The following is a 19404-nucleotide window of genomic DNA, read 5'->3' as shown; positions in this document are numbered from 1 at the left end:
TACCAAGGGCCCAAAACCTGGGGTCAACTCTTCTGACGAGATACCATGGTCCACAACCATAGGTTCAGGTTCCAAGGACTAACAACCACGAACCAAAAATAAGTTTTCCACCATTTACACGCTTTTATGTGCATAAAAGTGCATGTATACACATACGCGACTTCTGAACGTATAACCCGCGTGTATACATGTCTTCGGCAAGGTGTACCTTCGTATACAAGATTTCCTTCATTCTGAGCACCTGAACTGAGATCTGTCACCAAAGTGAGTTGCCATCAAGGACAACACCTGTACCATAGCGCCACACCTATGCCAAAATGCCAACAGTGGAATCTATGAGTACTTATTAGTTCCATATCCAATGGAATCACTCAAAATTTTCTTGTCTATGCTTTTGATGACAGCCTCAAATAAATTTAAGCTCTTAATCTCAACCTTTAATGAAGTTATGGGGAACCAGATTTTCCTAGAAAGGAGGGGCCAGTGTGGAATCTATGATCTATGAATAGTTGTAATCATGTTTTCTACATTAGGAAAGATTGATAAGCAAAAAGGAGCTTTTATATAATTTGTTTGAATAAAATACCCCACAAATTTATTGATGCACTTGTGTCTCATAGGGTCATTATTTACTTGTCTGAATATTAATTGTTCGTGTCAGGATATCACTGCCTATCATACTCCATTGGTTCTTGAGACTGAAGCACAGTTGAAAGATAAATGTGACAGGTTTTATGATGCCTTTCAAACAGATGAAATTGGTAAGAAAACAATTTTTAAGGAATCGGATATAGAAGGAATGACGTTTTTAGTTTATTTATGAACCATGATATCATCAATTTTCATTTTGGTATTATTATTAATTACAATCACATTCCATGCCTAAAATGTGATAGGATTCAATTCTCCTCATAGCTTGCACCTTCTAAAAAGCTAAATTTCATTGGAAGTGTGTTATCATTTTATAATATGCTTGTTGTGTGCTCAACATGTAACCTATGGAAATTGAAACTCGGTGAGAAGGATAAAAATCATTCCTCACAACCATATGAGATATACCCAATTGACAACTTTATTTTTGGAGCTTATAATTAATATCATGATGACCACAATTTTTTTTGTAGAAAATTCATTCTACTCTTTGAATAATTTAAATCATACTATTTTAACAAGGCTAGGATATAGGTATGGATAACGAGGAAAGGAAGGTTTGGGATTGTCTGGGCTATTTCGATTCTCATATTTTTATTTCACTTCTTTATAGAAAATTGTATATTCAAATACAAACTCAATTAAAATCAAACTAAAATAGAGAAGCCTAATTATGAAAATGTGTCTCTCTCCAATACCTTGCAATGACGTTACGTTTTTTTGAATTATACTTGAATTTAAATGATAATAACCTAGATTTATATATTTATTTTAAAACCAAATTGACTTGATCGTAAACATATGAATATACCATTAAGTATGACCTAAAGTGGTTCAAATAATCTCAACTTTAGCCCATGGACATGGTAGAGCAATTTCTGTGTAAGTTTTATTAGAGGCAGTATTTGTTTGTTTGTTATGTTAGAAAAGGGGTTCTCTCTTGGTTTTATGTGACTTTCAATTTATCATTTGTAGCATGTTGAGAAATGGAAAAGAATAATATATGACATTTATCTTGCAGAAATTGATGTTGAATGAAAGGATATAGAGATTAAGCAAGCTACAGTCTGCTTTGGTAAAGGAAGAAGAACATTTTAAAACATTGCTTATGAATACACCATATAAATAATTTGAACACAAGTAATATATGTATTTTTCTTTTTCAAATATGTTAATTTTTCTACCCAAGATATCACAACAAGAAAAATATTGATATTGTAGGAATTGTTTGAGGACATCATTAAGGTTGATTTTTTGGATGTCCTACTTGATTGATACCTTCTCATGACAAGAAGACTTTGTATATGAATTGATATGTTCCTCAAACAAATCATATTCAAAGTTTATAGATGTTAAATATAAAAAGAAATGGCAATGCCTTCATTTGATTCTTACTTGGCTCTGGAGTGGGCAAGTTATAGGAAATGGGATTGGAAAAAGGATGGGGCTATAAAGCAGAGCATGTCTTGGATATGATTCATTTGTTGTTGGAGATCCTTCAAGCACCTAAGTCATTGACTTTGGAAATTCTTCTAGTAGAAATTATTATGGTTTTTAATGTTGTGATTCTTTCACCTCATGGGTATTTTGGGAAAGCAACTATTTTAGGAATGCTAGACAAGACATTGGTGTACATGTAAACAAATTTCTTATAATTGCAATGTTCATTCCATGATATCTTCTATTTATTGTTTGATTGTATTTTGAATGTTTCTTTTGATTTTGTTTTGTCTTTTAACTATGAAATTAAAATACTTGATATCACAAACATTTAAAAAACATCCAAATCTTGAAGATGACTTTACTATTAGACTATATTAATTGAAATCCTTTTAGTTGTTTTTTGTTAAAATAGTTTCATGACTATTAAAAAAGTTTACTTTCATGTTGTTATTTGAGCACAGGTTGTCTATATACTTGACCAAGTTCACGTGTTAGAGAATGAAATGTTGTTGTGAATAAAACGACAAGGGTTAAACATGACACCTCAGATTATTTGTTTTAACAAGTTATCTACAACCTGAGCTTTTTAACGTGTAGCTTAGTTGCCATGATTGTGCCTGAGTTTTCTCTGAAGGTTGAATATAAATAAGTTATTAAGATTATATTTTCTATGGTGATGTTTTATTTTCTTTCTTTATATAGGTGATATGGCCACATAATGGCCTCTATCCCCAACTAAAGAAAATTTGTTCGAGATTCTTGCTTTTATGGGAGAAAATGGCATTGACATTGCTGATGTTGATGTATATGTTGTATAGGTATTTTATAATCTAGTTTATTTTATATTTAAGTATTCATTGTCTTTCATGTCTTATACTTTGCGTTGTATATTCTTTCATTTTCATGAGAGGAACTCAATATTAATGGTAAGAAGGAGAAATTGAAGAAAGATGAGAACACTATATCAACTGAGTGGATGATGGAACCCATTGATGGTTTAAATAACGAACTGAATTTTTCATTTCTATAACCTTTTGTGTTACCCATGCTAAGGGTTGTGTAACCAAAGCACATCAATAAATATAGTCAACCTTTAGTCTTCGAGTTCATTATTGCATTGCTAAATGAATTTAGATAAAAACAATTACCAGATGTCGTTGGGTTTGGCGTAAAATGCTATGTTTGCATCAACTGACTATTATCAGTTTATTCAACCAATTTGTTACGTACCTGCATAGTTTTATAAAAAATTGATTTTGGTCAGCATTAGAAGATTACAGTAAAAAAGACACTTTCAAGCACTATGAAATAGATTTATGGATGTTTTCAAACTATTAGCATTTACTCTACGGTCTATTCGACCAACCAATGTGTAATCGACTTTCAACCTTCAACTCGTGGGTCCAATTTTTAGCAACCCTGATTAAAAATCCAAGTAAAAAAAATATAAGATCAAGGTCATGGGACATTTCTTCCAAGATGAATCTTGGGAAAAAAATCCTAGTGTGGTTGTTCATTTGGTTTGTTATGGATAAGGAAATTGACCAAGGCAATGGTAAAGGATTTAGAAAGGCATGAGGCATTAATTGGTATTTTATGTATGACAGTGTTGGGTCCCTATAATACTAGTGATTACCCCATTAATATTATAGTTATACCCCTTATTTATATTGTTGTGCCCCTATTACCCCCATATTGTTATTTCTATGCCCCATAGAATCCCTCTATTGTTATTTTTGTGGCTTTATATTATTATTGTTAGGTCGGCTGGATTATATTGTGACTCCTTAGACTCCTATATATAGAAAGGAGGTTTTGTCATTTGAATCATCCAAGAATTGTTCATTTATGTAATGTAAAGGAGGTTGCCCCCTCGAAGAGGCTGAATTCTAAGGCGTTGATCTATCTTTTCTATCTCTTCTTGAGCTGGTTTCATAACATTTGGTATCAGAGCTTTGGATTCTAGGGTTTCGCTGCTCCAAACAGGTCATCGTGTAATTTTCGCTATAACTTTGTTTCTATGACGTTTCAAAAGTTGCAAAAAAAACCCATTTGAGAAGAAATCGTGCTAAACCTTGGATCCAAATTTCAGATCTTTTCGTGCGATATTTTCGGAGATATGATTTGAGGAAGTTGGTCTTTTTGCAGACTCCTGAATTACATTCAAAACAGGTGACCTAGGGAAAATTGTCATAACTTTCTCTCTGGGAAGCAGATTGAAATTTCGTAAGAAGGTACAGAAATAAGATGGACTGTAGTTTCTTGTATATGTTTTTCAAAACCAAATATCAAAAGTTGTACACGTGGCACTTCATACAACTTCGCTCTCTTGGAAAGGTCTATAATCAGGTCATCTTGGGAGATTGTGCATAACTCTTTCTTGGAGAATCCAATTTGGATAAGACTGGTGGCATTGGAAACAGGACACAGAGAGATACTACAGGTCACAAATTCAGAACTAGATGATTGGAAAGTACAGAGATACATCAGAGGCAATCTCGAGCTCCTACAAAGTGAAAAAAGGTGTGTAGATTTTTTTAAATTTTTGCTTAAGCCTGGTTTGAAAATTTATTTTGAAGGAATTCAAAGGGCATAGTAGAGCATTATTATCGGTAACTGATGCCCCGAGGAAAGAAAATGCAAACACCTAGTAAGGAACCTGAAAGCTCTAGCATGACTCATGAAGAAGAGGAAGAAATGCTACATGATATATCAAAATTACAAGAACAAGTGCAACAAATGTCACGCTCACAAAAGTTAACAGATGCTAAGATAAATGGCGTGGAAGCTAAGATAAATGGCATGGAAGCTAAGATGGACAATTTTAAGATAGATTTGAACACAAATTTGAAGACAGGCATGGCAGATTTGAAGACAGATTTGACAAATTTTCTACAAGAAATACTTACTAATGGTGAATAGGTAGTAAAGGAAACTCATGATGAGAACAAAAGAAATGTTAATCATGATTCCATAGATGCTAATGTTGGATCGAAGAATCACCATATTCCAAAAATCGATATGAGGAAGTTTGATGGCAAGGATCCCGCCACATGGATATTACAGATGGAGCAATTCTTCGATCTCAATAATGTGCAAAACGCACAAAAGGTACGTATGGCAACTGTATATTTGGAACCAAATCAGTTTGTATGGTATCAATGGATTTGTTCTCGTAAACAATTTATCACTTGGGCAATTTTTATGGAAGAATTGATAGCACATTATGAGGATACAAAAAGAAACACTTTTCTTAGCCAATTGATAAGTCTCAAACAAAAGGGTTCAATAATGGAGCACATTGAGGAGTTCCAAAAATTGAACATAAGGGTAAAGGATATTCCAGAGGAGCATAGGGTTGATGTGTTCATAGGGTCTTTGAAGGATAATATCCAACATGATGTTCACCTTTGGGAACCTGATTCATTAGAGAAGGCATTCAGGTTAGCAAGAAAAATGGAAAGCAAAATTATGGCAACTAGGTAGCATACCACTCACAACTATAAAGATGGAAGTGTTGTTGCCCATAGTCTTCCACAACCTAGAAGGTTGACACCACAACAATTGGAAGAAAAAAGAGCAGAAGGGCTTTGTTACAATTGTGATAGCAAATACACAAAAGGTCATAAGTGTGCTGAGAAGAAATTATTCTACATAGATTGTGAAGAGGAAGAAGAAACGGAGCAAGAAAGGCCAAAACAAGAGGATATATTTCAGGAACAAAGCCTAGATGAAGAACAAATAAATCTGACCATATCTTGTAATGCATTGGCGGGAATTACCACTTCTCAAACCATCAAGATAGAAGTACAAATCAAGAAGAAAAAGGTAATAGTGTTGATTGATTTAGGAAGCACCCACAATTTTATTCATTGTAGGGTAGCAAAAGAATTGAATTGCTTCCTATATCCAGCACCAGAGTGTCAAGTGATGATTGCAAATGGAGGAACAATAAATTGCTCTGGAATGTGCCATAATATCAAGCTATCCGTGGGAGAATATGTTTTGACTAGCCCAATGCTTTCCATTCCAATGGGAGGTGCCGATGTTGTACTAGGAGTCCAATGGCTACAATCCTTGGGTACAATAGCTTTTAATTTTCAAGAACTTTTCATCAAATTTTCTATGGAAGGAAAGGAAGTTGAATTAAGGGGTATTGTAGGGAAACCAGGAAATATAATCAGCTCTAATGGCATGACTAAGCTTCTAAAAAAGGAGCAAAGAGGTGTAATTGCACAATTATTTTCGCTAGATGTTTCCACATTGGAATCATCTATTTCTCCAGATCTCCAAAAAGTCCTGGACAATCATTCCAAGGTATTTGAGACTCCCAAAGGTCTCCCACCTATGTGTGATCATGATCATGCTATTCATCTAATTCCAGGAAGTGTTCCTCCAAACATCAGGCCGTACAGATATCCCTATGTCCAAAAAAGTGAAATTGAACGTATGGTTGCAGAAATGCTAGAGGCTGGTATAATTCAACCGAGTCAAAGTTCTTTCTCAGCTCCAGTAGTATTGGTGCACAAGAAGGATGGATCATGGCGCATGTGTCTGGATTATAGGGAGCTCAACAAGCTCACTATTAAAGATAAGTTCCCCATTCCTGTCATTGATGAATTACTGGATGAATTGCATGGATCAATTTACTTCACCAAGTTGGATCTTCGTTCGGGATATCATCAAATCAGAATGAAGATTGAAGACATTCCAAAAATGGCATTTAGAACTCATGAGGGTCATTATGAATTTTTGGTCATGCCTTTTGGCCTTACCAATGCACCTTGAACATTTCAAGGTTTGATGAATTCAATTTTCAAACCATTCCTTAGAAAATTTGTGTTAGTATTTTTTGATGATATACTAATCTACTTCAAGTCTTGGAAGGATCATGTTGAACATGTTGACAGGGTGCTACAACTATTGGAGGAGAAAAAATTATATGCAAAAAGATCCAAATGTTTCTTTGGAGTCCAGGAGGTGGAATATTTGGGTCATATTGTATCTCATGAAGGAGTTAAGGTAGACCCTAGCAAAATTAAAGCCATTAAGGAATGGAAAATCTCCACATCCATAAAGCATCTGCAAGGATTTCTTGGGTTGACAGGTTATTACCGCAAGTTTGTTAAGAATTATGGGAGAATAGCAGCACCTCTAACAACATTATTGAAGAAAGATTCATTTTCATGGACTCCAGAAGCAACAAAGGCCTTTGAACATCTTAAAGAGGCAATGTGCCAAGCACCGGTCTTAGCTACACCGGACTTCACAAAAACCTTTATTGTGGAATGTGATGCTTCGGGAAATGGAATTGGTGTTGTTCTAATGCAAGATGAAAGACCCATTGCTTTTGAAAGTCGTCCAATCAAGGGAAAGTTTTTAAGCAAAGCTATTTATGAGAAGGAAATGTTGGCAATACTCCATGCACTTAAGAAATGGTGACCCTACCTAATGGCAAGACACTTCAAGGTAAAAACGGATCATGATAGCCTTAAATACTTTTTAGAACAAAGATTATCCTCTGAAGAGAAACAAAAGGGGCTCACAAAGATGTTGGGTTATGACTTTGAAATAATCTACAAAAAAGGGAAGCAAAATGTGGTGGCAGATGCCCTCTCAAGAAAGGATGACGATGTGGAAGCATTGTTGTGTGGCATTTCTATTATCTAACCAGATTGGATAAATGAAGCAAGGGAGGAATGGAAGAATGACGAAGAAGTGTGGGCACTTATTCGAAAGCTACAACAAGATTCAAGTACTTATGATAAATTTCGCTGGCAAAATGATTCGTTATGGTACAAAGATCGCTTATACCTCTGTAAGAATTCCCAGCTAAAGCAAAAGATTCTTATGGAATTGCACACTTCTCCCTTAGGAGGGCACTCAAGATTTTTAAAAACTTACCATAGGGTTAAGAAGGAATTTTTTTGGGATGGCCTTAAATCAGATATTCAAAAGTTTGTGGCGGAATGGTTGGTTTGCCAACAAAATAAAGTTGAAACAATTAAGACACCAGGTCTATTACAACCTTTATCCATTCCAAGCCAACGTTGGGAGGAGGTTTCAATGGATTTTATAACAGGTTTACCCATGTCTGAGGGAAAGAGTGTCATCATGGTGGTAGCTGTCAGACTTACCAAGTATGCACACTTTTGTGCATTATCACACCTATTTAAAGCGAGTACAGTTCTCATTGCATTTATGGAAACAGTTCAAAAGCTACATGGAAACCCAAAGATTATTGTAAGTGACAAAGATCCCATTTTCACTGGAAATTTTTGGACAGAATTATTTTCTTGTCTTGGTACTCAGTTAGCTCATAGCTCATCTTATCATCCTCAATCTGATGGGAAAACTGAGATAGTAAACAAATGTTTGGAGGGATATCTTCGTTGCTTTGTATCTGATAAACAGACACAATGGGTCAAATGGTTGCCTCTAGCTGAATGGTGGTATAACACTTCCTTCCATACAACAAAAAAAATGACCCCATTTATGGAACTTTATGGGTATCAACCACCATCCATCACATCATATTTAAGAGAAAATTCTAAGGTTCAGGCAGTGGAACATCACATCGAACATCAACAACAAGTCCTCCAACTCTTAAAGGATAACCTCGTGTTGGCACAAAATAGAATGAAACAACAGGCAGATCAACATCGCAGTGAAAGAAGTTTTGATGTAGGTGATTGGGTATCCTTACGGCTACAACCATATAAGAAAATGTCCCTAAACCAAACTAAGAAGGATAATAAACTATCACCAAAGTATTATGGTCTGTACAAGGTGTTGCAAAAAATTGGTACTATGGCATACAAATTGGAGCTTCCTGCAACTTCTCGATTGCACCCAGTTTTCCATGTTTCATGTTTAAAGAAGGTTATAGGCGACAAGCTCCCAATTCAAACAATATTGTCAGAACTTGATGAGTAAGGAAAAATTATATTAGAACCGGAAGCAGTCACAGAAACAAGAACTCGACAACTACGAAATCGATCAATTTCAGAGTATCTTATCAAGTGGAAGAACTTATCCGCTGAAGATTCCACATGGGAGGATGAGAATTTTATGCAGAAATATCCAGAATTACTCAAGCGTTGAGGACAACACTTTTTTGAAGGAGAGGGGCATGTTGGGTCCCTATAATACTAGTGATTACCCCATTAGTATTATAGTTATACCCCTTATTTATATTGTTGTGCCCCTATTACCCCCATATTGTTATTTCTGTGCCCCGTAGAATCCCTCTATTGTTATTTTTGTGGCTTTATATTATTATTGTTAGGTCAGCTGGATTATATTGCGACTCCTTAGACTCATATATATAGAAAGGAGGTTTTGTCATTTGAATCATCCAAGAATTGTTCATTTATGTAATGTAAAGGAGGTTGCCCCCTCGAAGAGGCTGAATTCTAAGGCGTTGATCTATCTTTTCTATCTTTTCTTGAGCTGGTTTCATAACAGACAGTAATGGAAACTAGGAGAAAATGAAGATGAAATGTCACATGTTGCATGTGAAGAGAAAAATGAAGGAAAATAATGGAAAATGAATAAAATAGAGGCCTCATTAATAAAAAGGTTTTTGAAGACCAGTTCACAGTCCTTTTAACAATTTTTGGGTGGAACTCTCTCTCTCTCTCCATTCCCTTTCACACACACATAGAGTATTCTTTGAAAAATGTAGCATTGGAAGAAGGAAGGCAAAGGAAAGAATATAAAGCAAAGGGAACCAAAGATAAAGGAAGGATGTGCAAGATCAAGTGGCTACAATAGAATTACTTGATAGTATCGATTTTCATGTGTGATTTCCTTACTAGATTTGGCATGCATTGTACATGCATGTGTTTATTTGGTTCTCTTGTTGTCATTAGCATGGGATTTTCCAGGTGTTACAATGATTTTCAGCCTTGCCTTGTCGTTTTTTGATAACGATGGTGTGATGGTTTCTCTATTATTTGGCTAAGCTGGATTGTGAGATGGTTTTGAAACTGAGTGAGGTGGTCACTGGAGAAGAACACAAGGCCTAGGAATCCATGGATCAAACAAGGTGGGATTGCGGTAAAGCCAAATTTTGTGTACCTCGGTGGGCCTAGGAATCCTCCACTGATGAATGATGGGATATATGGTAGATCCTAGAGGTGGGTTCCCTCAGGCAGGCCTAGGAATCCCCGACCAGTGAATGGTGGGATATAAGGTAAAGCTTGAAGGGTGGAGCCTTGATTAGGCGTAGGAATCCTCGATCGGTGAATGGATAGATATACGATAAAGCCTAGAGACTAGGAGGGAGACAAATTCCTCACAGTGTAGGTGGAGAAATCTGGTGGAGTCCATGGTTGTTTAGGGCCTAATGATCTGGTGGCGATTGTAGTAAAGCTTGAGGAAACTTGGATTGGTGTTGTTGTGAGTCCCACATTCATGCTTGGAATATGGCACGGAGGTGATTGGATGAAAGAAAGATTTGGTTCAACCAATATATGGTCGTGTTGTTAGTGGAAGTCCTAGACCTAGTTGGCTTATGCATTCATTAATAAGAGTCCTTTCTCCTTAGTATTTCATGTGTAAATATATTGGTTCATATCTGATTCCTATGGGTATTATATCCCTGCTATTTCTATTGTTTATATGTGGGTTATGAGTATGTTTTATGACAGACTTGATGTATGTATCTCAACATGTTTTGATTTGGAAATGAATGTAAAATGAATATATGACCTAATAGATGATAATGCAGTTATTGTGATATAGCAACAATGCCCCTTTATGAATCTCTAATAAGTATGAGACCCCTATACTCAAATTTGTTTTTATGACCTTTAGTTTACATATTTGTGACATGTTTAATGAAATTCTTGCCATGGCTAGTAGGATTAAAATCAAGTATGTTTACCAATAATTTCAATAGTAGCCTTATTCCACTTTTATTTATCACTTCTGAAAGTTTCATGAAGTTCTCGGAAGATGCCTGAGTCATGGCCCTAAAAAGTGACACAAAACCCAAGGTCTTTGGCTTAGAACTAGTTGAAAAAGGTCACATTCATTGGCATGCCTTGTTGTGGGAGTAATTGGAAGGCCTCATTCACATGCATGTGTTTTCATGGGAGTGACTAAGGGTCTAGTTGAGTGAAATGTCAAGTTGTCTGAAGGGTTGGTCACCTAGAAAAGTTGGTTGGCGCATAAAGGTTTTGTAGCATGTGTGGAAGGTCAGAATGGTTTTGTTTTATCGATTCCACTTCCTTAATTCTAGATGGGGAGTTGAATCAAATCATAGTAGCATCTCATCAAATTCTTACCCTAGTAGACTAGTTAACTTGGGTAAATGTGTGGGGAGGGTGTTACAGAGTGGTAATCAGAGCATGGTTCAACACTTGGACTGGATGGGCAAAATGTGTTTGTGATGCATGCATGTAGGTTGTATATGTGATTTTTACATCTGCCTAGTAGTATTCATTGTTACAGTTGTTTCGCCATGTGAAAGTTGATGGTGTTGTTGTTGGATGTGGTCATGATGAATGCATTTCGGTTGTATATGAATTTTTTATGTTGGTCAGTGTCTATATTTTTTTATTCTTGCATTGTCATGGTTATAGTTATGCATGTATGGTAGGTCAAACATGCATTGTGAGGTCATTTTATGTACTTTGTGTCATCACGATGATGTTTGTTGTTATAATGTTTATGTGTAACTTGGCTAAGATAGAGCAGGAGATGCAGATCATCATATCGAGGTTGCAACAATAGACCTCGGGGTAACAAAAGATCGTCATACTTCTTTGTATGGTGGGTATGCAACTATGTTGGTTAATGGTTGTTATAAGAATTAGGGTCATGTACATGTATGTTAGTCTATGGTTGTCCTGGTTACATGTATGATAAATTCTAGTTCATTAGTGTAGTCAAATGCATATGTGTTGGATAGTCATGCATGATAGTAACTTGTTGTTGTATACATTATGGTCATATGCCTGATGATTATCATCATTGTAGTTGAGGTCTTGATGATATTATGTTTTTTCCTAATTTAGATTATCCTATGCAGATGATTATGGTTATGGAATTCAAATATGAGTTAATATATTATGATATTATGTCATACTAATCTAGACTGACTATGAATATGTGATTGTTATACGTGAATGGAAATTGTTTATGATATTATGAGGTGAACATATTGACTAGTTACTATTATGAATATCATGATCTTATTTACATTTGAGTTAATGTGTTGTGAATTTATATCATGCTAATCTATATTGATTGCACCAACAAGATAGCTTTCCCTCAGATACATTAAATTTTTAGTTTGCTTATGTCGTCTATTCGATGTTTGAAAGTTTTATTATGTCATTTATTTCGTGTTTGAGTGTTTGTTGTATATTATGTGATATATTTTTTGTCTTAATGTTTGATTACTTGCATGATATGAGTATGTGTCTATAACATTGAAGGAATTATCTTATTTTAAGATGGTTGTACTAACACATATGTGTTGAGACAACTGATATGCACTTGATTGTAAGTAGGTGCTATTTGTAGTAGTAGGATTAATTATTCTTAGTTTATTATGAGATGGTTGTTAGTCTTAGAAAAGGTCAATTTCAATTAATAGAGATGATGTTTTGATCTTGTTAATTTTTCAACTAGGGTCAAATTCCACATTCGAGAACCCATATGGCCAATATGATGCTTGCATTAAATTCATCTTTTCAAGAGAACAAAAATCATACTAAAGATCACCTAATTTGGTCAAGAAAAAATTAAGTTTTGAATAATTTTATTCATACATACATTACGGAATGGGTCGGCCCTAACTACATGGATAACTACTTGGGTCAATATTAACCCCAAGTAAACCCTTAGTAAATCCTATAAAAGGAAACAACTGCAAGTTCATTTCAAAACATCATCTTTCTATTTTTTTATTTTGTCTTGAATCGCACACGTTCATCGGAAGTAGTTCACATAGGGACCAAAATCATAGGAAAAAGGTTCACTTTGAGTTTGGGTTTTCCAGATCTTGGTCGTTGGCATAGATTAAGGTATTTTGGTCACTTGTTGTAGGCACAAAGTGGGAAAGAGAGATACTAAGGCCCTCTGGTCACTAGGAGGTAGTCTTGTGAGAGAGACTCTGGGTTCAGGAGAAAATTGGAAGGTTCAAATCCCTAGACACTTTCACAGAATAGTCCCGAGAGCGTCCAGGACCTCTTGATTGCTCACACAACAACTGTAAGGGAGAAACCCTAGGTATTTGGTTTATTTCAACTTGGTCGCATGCATAAAGTCTTCCTGAGAGAAATCATGTAGTTACAGTCGCAAACATAGAGTATCTGATAGAATGACTTGGGAGTTTTGGTCACACATAGACGCTATTAATGAGGGCAACGAAAGTTTAGATCTAGGGTTTCACACCTTGTCTTCAGTTGATTTTAATGATCTGGTAGATCTAGTATTCTCTCTATTGTTACACAGATCTATAGATTTTATTTTTTATTATCCGCTGCAATTATATGTATTGGGCTCATTGTACTCTCTCCTGAAATAGTTTTATGGTGATCTACTAAAGAAGAAGATTTCAAAGGTTTCCCCCTTGTGGTGTTTTTCCCTAGTCTTGGACCAATCTGTTGTCTCTTATGGTTTATTTTTTTTCTTCTTTGTCACTTCATATATTGTTATTTCTTCAGTTACGTTTATGATTGATTATACTAATAATAATTGGATGCATTGTTAATGAAAAGATAACTTGGGATAAAGTAACTAATACAACATAAAACAATTAGAAAATTTAACATGGTATCAGAGCTAAGGTGAAACAGAAGCCCAAAAGAAGATAAGCATTGAAGCCCTCTCTTTCAGATAATAAATTGTCAATATGTCATCCTCTACCTTCAAGGAGCATGAAAAGTTGGGTGATGCATCAAAATTTACTACATGGAAAGTCAGATTCGAAATCATAGCTGACAACAATCATGTGCTAGAATAAATTCAAGGAAGGATGCCTGAGCCTCCATAAAATGATTAGGCTTCTCTCAAGAATAGGTACAAGAAAGGTGAGTCCAAAGAAAATAAAATTATAGCTGATGGTTTACAAGATCATTTACTTGCATATGTTGGGAATTTAAGAAATTCTAAAGATATGCATGACAAGATAGTCGGCATGTATGAAATCGAAAAATTGAAAGAGATCATCACCTTCAAATATTAACTCAAGGAAACTAAGATGAATAGAGGAGAAACTTTTCAATACTACATTATAAGGATCTCCCGCCTTAGAGATCAATTGCAGAGAGGTGGAGAAAATGTGCATGATAGCAATCTAGTAGTTGTGACTCTTAGAGGTCTCCCTCCCATTTGGGAAACCTTAATTACTACAATCAACAACAATAATGTCCTTCTAACATTTGAAGAAATTGTTAGGAAGCTCACTCAATAAGAATCAAGGATTATAGAAAGATGAAGGCTTCAAAATCATGAAGAGGGAGGTCCATCATGAAAGCTTCCTTCTCAAAACACAAAAGGAATAAATGAAAAATTGTTATCTCATTTTGAATTCTTCCATTGTCATAAAAGAGTTCATTATGCTCATGATTGTCCTGAGAAGAAAAAAAAGACACTACTAAAACACTCGAAGCTACTATAATAACAAAAGAAGAAAAGACTATCGAAAGAAGAACTATGATAGAAGATTTGAAAGAAGAAGAAGAGACTCATTAAGTGATCATGAAGAAAATAGTCCTCATAATAAGTCAAAGGCTCCCAGGTATGAAGTTAATGTTGTAAATAAATCTTAATACATTATTATTTCTTCTCTCACTAGTTCTTCTCCACCAGATTTGTGGGATAGTTGGTTGGTTGATAGTGGGGCCATTCATCATTTCCCTGGCTACAAGGAAGTCCTATCTAATTTGGTAGAGAGGGTGAGTAAGCTAAATTGCATTCTTGGAGACAAATCCACTCATCCCATGAAAGGCTGTGAGTTTGTCACATTTCAATTGAATTGTGGAGAATCAGTTATGTTGCATGATGGTATGTATGTACCAAGATTAATGAAGAATTTGGTATCTATATCTACATTGGAATATAAAGGAATGAAGGTTTCCTTCATCAAAGGTAAAGTTTTGAATTGGCCTGCTGATTCACCTATGAGAGATGCATTCACATTAGGATCAAGATTTGAAGGACTCTATAGAGTTAATGGAAGACCTCTTCTAGAATTGGTTCATAATTCCAATCATTTGAGTGAATTATGGCACCGAAAACTGGCTCATCTTCACTATGATGCAATTCTAAAATTGAATAAATTGGTATTTGGTATTCTCGATGTTCAATCTCATCACGATGTAGTTTTCCCAGGTTGTGCAAGTGGAAAGAAAACAAGGGGACCATTTCCCTCTAGTAAGAACAAGACAAATTCTATCCTCCATCTCATTCATTCTTATATATGTGCTCTGATGCCCGTACATTCTATTGGTGGTCATCTCTACTACATCACCTTTATTGATTACTTTCCAAGAAAGACATGGATATACTATCTTAAGAACAAGGATGAAGCCTTTGAAACATTCAAGGAATTCAAAACCTTGATAAAAAATTAATCAGGAAAGAGAATCAAAGTTTTCAAGTCCAACAATGGAGGCGAATACATGTCAAACGAATTCATAACATTTTTTAAGAAACATGAAATCAAGAAGGAAACAATTGTGCCATACACTCCTGAATAGAATGGTTTAGATGAAAGGAAGAACATGTTTATATTAGAATCTACCCATTCTATGCTCCATGATCAAAAGGTACCAAAATTTCTTTGGGTTGAAGCTACATGTACTATTGTATATGTTCAAAATAGGGTACCTCATCAAGCATTAGAAAACAAGACTCCTAAAGAAATATTCATAGGTATCAAGCCTAATATCAACCATCTTGATGCCTTGTATATTTTCATGTGCCGAGGGACAAAAGGAACAAATTGGAAGCTACTGGTAGAAAAGGTACATCTGTGCGGTATTGTGAAAATTCTAAAGCATATAGAATTTATATTCCTGGTCAGAGGAAGGTCAAGATTAGTATGGACATAACATTTTATGAAGATGTATCTCTTGGAAAAGCAGGAGATCTTCCTCCTCCTCCTCCTCCCAATGAAGAGAATGATGATTGGGATATTCTGGATGGTTCGTCCGTGCCTGAGTCCGATATGGTTGATGATCCCATAGATCCTCCTCCAAGTGATCATCCCTCTAAGAACAGAACACTTTGGCTCCATGGTACTTTATAAGATAATGAAATAAATTACCCCATTCATAGATCGTTTAGAGAAAGAAACCAAGGATGCAGGTATCGAGGATATGTTACTGCTATAAGTCTTATTATTCAAGCCGAACCATCCTCATTCAAACAAGTTGTAAAAGAACAAGTTTGGAAGGATGATATCACTGAAGAATATGAATCAATTATAAAAAATGATGTATGGGATGTTGTATCTAGGCCAAAAGGGAAATTTATTGTGACTTCAAAATGGCTATTCAAAATCAAAAATGGAATTAATGGCAGCATGGAGATATATAAAGCAAGGTTCATAGCTTGAGGCCCCTCTCAGAAAGAGGTAGAAGATTATGATGACATATGTTCTCCAATGGCTCGATATAAAACCATGCATTCTATAGTTTCCCTTGCTGCAATTTAGAGATGGAATCTTCATCAGATGGATGTACAAACTACATTTCTTTATGGCATGTTACAAGAAGAGGTCTATGTTAAACAACCATAGCGATTCGAGGTAAAGATCAAAGAACACATGTTTACAGGTTGAAGAAGGAATTTTATGGTTTGAAGCAAGTTCCTTGAGCTTCATATGCACACATTGACATTTCCTTAGTGAATATGGGATTCAAAAGAAGAAACACCGATCCCAACCTCTACTTCAATATAGTTCAAGTTATGCCATTGACTTTGGTTATATATGTTGACAATCTATTCTTCACATGTAGTGAGCCTCTGATGATCCAATGTAAGAGGAAGCTACTATCTGAATATGAGACGAAATACATTGGTATCATGCACTATGTTTTAGGGCTTGAGGTGTGGAAAAAGCCTGGTTATATTTTCCTTTCACAAGGAAAATACGTTGTAAAGTTTTTGGAAATATTTGGAATGAATAAATGTAAATCAATGGTTACATAGATGGAAATGAGCTTCAAGAAGTTATGTGAAAATGTTGCAGGACCAATCTTGGAAAATACATCCCAGTATAGACAATTGATTGAGGCTCTATTGTTTATGTTGAGCACCCATCTATACGTATGCTATGCAGCAAACACATTCAGTCAATTCATGACTGATATTTACCACACACATTGGATAGCTTCCAGACACATATTAAGATATTTGCATGGGTCGATCACACTTGGCCTAAGATATTCTACAAGAAATGTAAAACTTCATGGATATATTGATGTTGATTGGGTCATAAATGTTATCAACAGGAAAAGTACATATGGAAGTTGTTTTAGTCTTGGATCTTCCATGCTATCTTGGATGAGCAACAAATTTTTTTGTAGCATTGACCACCATCGAAGCAGAATAAATTTTCGCTAACATGGCTAGCTGCAAAGTAGTCTAGTTGAGAAAGCTATTTGGAGACCTATTTGAGCAGGTTCTAGATACTATAGTGATATACTACAACAACAAGAGTGGAATCCATTTGGTAGAGAATCCCGTGTTCCATGACAAGTCCAAGCAAATTGAAATAAAATATCACATTATTAGAGACATGGTGCATAGAGGAGATGTCAGGCTCCATCACATATCGGTAGACGAATAGAATGAAAATATTCACACAAAGGGATTACCAAAGAGAAAGTTCTTGGCCTTTAAGGACTAGCTTGGAATTATGGATGTAGACCCTCTCGATGAGGGGCAGTGCTGATCCAAGATACTGAGCCAACTCTTCCTATCGTGTTTGAGCTCCCAAGGTGAGGAATTGAGATAAAGGGCTCCTGGAGTTGAGGTAACTTTGGACAATAAGGCGTTATCCCTATCTGTTATCCATAAAGTTAAGCACTTTACTCCCCTATATGGTTTTCGTAGAGTATACCCCAGTTGGCATCATACCCACAAGCGGGCTTGTTTGGAGTACCACTCCTCATCTGGCCAACGAGCTCAGAGCATTCTTGGGGGTGTACAACCCAATTTGATTATGATGTAGGTGTTCTACCACATGACTACTAAGAATCATTGATGGGAAGATTGATAGGCAATAAGATTCTAAGTTGAAGGTAAAGCTCCCCGATGAGACTCTAGGGTCGAGCGTTTACTCTCTCATATGATGAGTTATCCTATTGCTAGATATGGGTGGAAGTTAGGTCTCCCTAGTTCTTCTTCTAGATCCGAGAAAGTTTTAGTAGATAGAGTTGAACAGAGACTGAAAAAGCATTACAAGAACTTGACCGGTTGATTAACTGAAAAATATTAGCAGGTGGAATTCTTCCTACTTGAGAGGGAGTGTTAATTTTTGGAGCTAGGGTCAAATTTCACATTGGAAAACTCAGATTACCAAGATGATTCTTGCATTAAATTCCGCTTTTCGACGGCACTAAAATCAACATAAATATCACCTAATTTGGTTAAGCTAAAGTTAAGTTTTGAATTATTTTATTCATACATACATTATGGAATGGGTCATCCCTAACCACATGGGTAACTTCTTGGGTCAATCTTAACCCGAAGTAAACCCTTAGGAAAGCCTAGGAAAGGAATTGACCTTGAGTTCATTTCAAAATATCACCTTTCTATTATTCTATTTTGTCTTGGCTTGCATAGGTTCATCAGAAGGAGTTCGCACAAGGTCTAAAATCATAGTCGAAAGGTTCCCTCTAAATTTGGGTTTTCTGGATCTGAGTTGGTAGCAGATATCAGGGTATTCTGGTCCCTGGTCATAGGTACAATGTGGGTAAGAGAGTGACTAAGGCTCTCTAGTTGCTGGGAGGTGATCTTATGAGAGAAACTCTAGGTTCAACAACAGATAGAAAGGTTCACATTCCCGAACGCTTGTACAAAATAGTCTTGAGAGCATCAACGACCTGTTGGTCACTCACATAGCAACCGTAGGGGATAGACCCTAGGTATTTTGTATATTTCACCTTGGTCACATGCATAAATAATTCCAAAGAGTGACCGTGCAATCACAATCACATGCATATAGTATCTGAGAGAGCAACTGGGGAGTTTCAATCGCACACAAACAATGTTGATGAGGGTGACCAAAGTTGAGATCTAGGATTTGACATCTTGTCTTCAACTCACTTTAGTGATCTAGTA

The sequence above is a fragment of the Pinus tabuliformis genome, chromosome X (genome assembly GCF_031772625.1).
Source record: "Pinus tabuliformis cultivar Carrire ecotype Pingquan chromosome X, CPIR1, whole genome shotgun sequence".
Taxonomy (NCBI): domain Eukaryota; kingdom Viridiplantae; phylum Streptophyta; class Pinopsida; order Pinales; family Pinaceae; genus Pinus; species Pinus tabuliformis.
Note: the sequence above shows the minus strand (reverse complement) of the source record.